A 3,218-nucleotide genomic window follows, 5' to 3' on the forward strand; every position below is an offset into this window, starting at 1 on the left:
CATTAATTGCATTAATGTAAATCCCAACCAACTAGATAATTCACAGCAGGTCTGAGCTTATTCTCATTTTTCTGAGCTAGAGAAATACAGGTGCCCTCAGTGACAAGAGCACCCGGTTCTGATAGAGAATGGTCGGGTGGCTGGTGAAGCTGCGTCGGCTGGTAGTGAAGCAAAGTTACTACATTCTGGAAAGAGGCAGAAGCCCCTCGAGAGGCCATGGCATGCAGGGACAAACCTGCCAGCCAGCCAGCTCACCGAGAGCACTGGTGTGAAGGACACACGGTATGCTCCAGACCCCGCCTGAGTCCATCTGAGCTTTTAGCGCAGAACTAATGGGTTATGGAACAGAAAGGGCTCAGCTTCAGCGCTTGGAAATCTTACTGTGCAGGTTTAAGATTGTAACAGTAGGTTCCTATTTTTTGTATCTGGTTAGAAATAAATAGACTTACACCTTAGCCTTCATTCTTTGCTGTCTATCCCTCTGCCCTGGCCTTCAGGTGATGCTGCCTTCCCACAGCCGATTCAAACCTGCTGCTATCAAGGAACAGAAACCCAGCCAAAACCCCAAATGCAAAAGAAGACAACCCCAGACAACTCAGAAAACATCAGGCGTGTAAGAGGGATAATGTCAATGTGTTGATATGGACAGCGTTTTCTCTAGGTGTTATAAAATCCATGATTAAAATCTGACAAAATGCCCCACTGCTCAGTTCAGAGCTCCCACGGGAAGGTTAAGGAAAGCAAGGAAACAGAACACCAAGGTAACTGCCGCTCGTTAAATGTTACCCTTGAAAGGGCCAGGCTTTAACGGGGCGCTCCGTGTAGCTCCTGCGTTAAGTGGCTGACGTGGTCTCCGGGGCAGCTCTGGAGTGTGTGCAGAGCAGGCGCAGGGGTGTACCGGTGCATGCTGACAGGCTGCGCTGCAGGTGTCTGTTCACACTGCTTATAGACCAGTACAGCTGTACTGCCTTCACTGGAGATGCTGCTGGTGCACAGCAAGTTGGGTCCCCTCTACAGAGAGGCTTGCTTTAAAAGCAAGAAGGAGCCTGTGTTTACGCTGATGAAAAACCAGAGGTGTGGTACTGCAGAGACAAGGGCTCGCACCCAGCACACAACTAATTCCATGGAAAGACAGAAACAGACGTGCTGCAGCGTTTCCGACCCAGTGTCGGTGAGACTAGATCCTGCTGTCTATAGCATCAGCCCACCGGAGTGGCCAGCAGGACCGTGCAAGGGAAGAGGTGTGTTCTCTTCTTCGCACATCCACCATTGCTTCTGGTGGCTGACTAGGGCTCCCCATATGATGCCGAGCTGTCAGAATCGTAAAAAAAGAAAACTATAGGCAAAAATATGAAAAAAAAATTAAATAAGACTTTTGCTTTCCTCTTCTGTCTGGGAAGCATACAGGCTGCACAAAGCATAAGACACACCTTTTATCACCACATCTAGGGAAAAACCTGGGAGGCTGTCAGAATCGTAAAAAAAGAAAACTATAGGCAAAAATATGAAAAAAAAATTAAATAAGACTTTTGCTTTCCTCTTCTGTCTGGGAAGAATACAGGCTGGACAAAGCATAAGACACACCTTTCATCACCATATCTAGGAAAAAACTTGGAGGAGAAGAGCTGGAAGGCAGAGAGGGCCTGGTGTGAAACACACCAAGAATTGCAACCAGCCATCACCCCATCAGGAGGAAATTCACGACGTTATACAGGTAATGTCACTCAACATGTAGCCACATAAAATGGTCCTGTTCCTGACTGGAAAACCTGCAGTTCTTAGAGGCAGTAACGAATGCAAATGATACGGTAATTGTAGCCCACAATTACAATGAGGAGGTCCACTGACAATGCTGCCTTAAAGGAAAGCCCAAGTTGCGTGAGATGCCAAGAACATAACCAACATCCACCTGGTTCCATCTAAGCACACCGTTCATGCAGTCGTCCCGTAAACAGCCCACATCTGTCACGCTTGAGAAAGATGCTCCACGTATTTGTCACGTCTCTGAAACTCGCTGTTATTTCTCACAGCTATTCGTTTTTAGGAGTGCAGCGTTTATCAGTGCTTCACCCCTATGGATTGCTCTTGCAACATTTTTCTTTCCCATCTTACCAGGCTCTCCCAGCTTCCCCTCTGCGCCTGCTCAGCTCAGCACAAGGGACCAGCTTTCGGTCACCTGGAAAGCTCTTTTTTGTCCAAATGGCACAGTGTCCCTGGCCAAGAGCAATGCCCCTCGCAGCATTTCTGAATCCATCAGCCTCGTCTTGACACGTCAGCAATGAATATTAAACACTGGATGCTGCAGACCCTGTCCAGATGGGCAAGTGCTATCCCATCGCTGCCGGAGACACTATTCTGGAGACAAGAGGAAGGCACAGGTTTGACTAGGCTGGCCCATTGTCTTCTCTGATGGAATGTTTCTCAGGTCCCTCTTTCTTCTAAGAAGAGAATTATAGAATCACTAGGTTGGAAAGACCCTTAAGACCATCCAGTCCATCCATTGACCCGACGCAGCCAAGGCCACCACTGAACCGTGTCTCTCAGTGCCACGTCTACGCGTCTTTCCAGTATCTCCAGGTGGCTTGACCCCTTCTCTGGGCAGCCTGTTGCCGTGCTGGACAACCCTTGGCGCATGGAGCCGCCTGTGCAGATCGCTCTGCAGAGTCTCTCTGCCTTCAAACAGGATCCACACGCTCACCCACCGCTTCCGAAGCTGCCCCAAAGGCTCCTGCAGCTTTCTGCCCCACCAAGGAGAGGCTCATGCTGACTCGGACAGGCCGTTTATTGCCACGGAAAAAGGCCATTTCCACCATGGCTCCCTGGCTTGTGTCCCCCTGCTTTCTGTTGCAGAGGCAGCTCGTCAGCAGAGTGCTAAGGAGAGCGGGAGAAAGCTGTTGGGCCTCCCGCCACGTTTGGGCTCTGTCCCGACGTCCTGTGCTGTGCCCTGGCCACCCACCGCCTCTGAGCGGATCTGGGGTGCGTGAGCCTGGGCCAGGCCCAAAGGCAGCTTCGGTCCCCTTTGCCGGAGAGTCCAGCACCAGAGGCACCAGTGCCGGTGCAGCCTGGCTGGTGCGGCGCAGAGGGGAAGGGTCAGTGCCCTTCCGCGGGCTGCAGGCAGCGCTGCCGGTGCCGGTGCTGGTGCTGGCACAGGAGCCGAGATATCCCTTGGCTGGGGCCGGAGCCCTGCAGTGGGACTGCCTGAGGCGCACCTTTCGGCC

The sequence above is a fragment of the Buceros rhinoceros genome, unplaced genomic scaffold (genome assembly GCF_000710305.1).
Source record: "Buceros rhinoceros silvestris isolate BGI_N320 unplaced genomic scaffold, ASM71030v1 scaffold23128, whole genome shotgun sequence".
NCBI lineage: Eukaryota > Metazoa > Chordata > Aves > Bucerotiformes > Bucerotidae > Buceros > Buceros rhinoceros.